Raw genomic sequence first — 420 nt, forward strand, 5'->3', positions numbered from 1 at the left:
TGGTGAAGCCGGAAAAATCGCCTTCTTCGTCAGACACTCGGAGCCACAGGGTGAATGCTGTTTCGAATTTATAAGAGTTTTACCTCTCTGGGATACCCTCACAAATTTCTGCAAGAAGCTGTTCTCGACAATTTCACTGCTCCCACCGTACTCTCCAACTCCTAATCCTCGGGGACGGAGTGTTTCAGTCGGTCAGGCCGAGTTCAGACCTAATTTACACTCATTTATAACCTTCACGCCGCTCTGCAGGCTGTCCCGCTGCCCCAGGCCTTCTCCCGTGCCGCCCTCTCACCAGCAGCCCGGCCCCCTCCCTCACCCCGCGGAGAGCCCTGCCAGTCCAAAACGCCGTTCCAGCGCGCTTTACACCGACACAGGGTTCGCCGGCGCTGCCGGGGCTGTTCCTGCCTTTACCGGGGCCCG

Source organism: Buceros rhinoceros, unplaced genomic scaffold, assembly GCF_000710305.1.
Source record: "Buceros rhinoceros silvestris isolate BGI_N320 unplaced genomic scaffold, ASM71030v1 scaffold6776, whole genome shotgun sequence".
NCBI lineage: Eukaryota > Metazoa > Chordata > Aves > Bucerotiformes > Bucerotidae > Buceros > Buceros rhinoceros.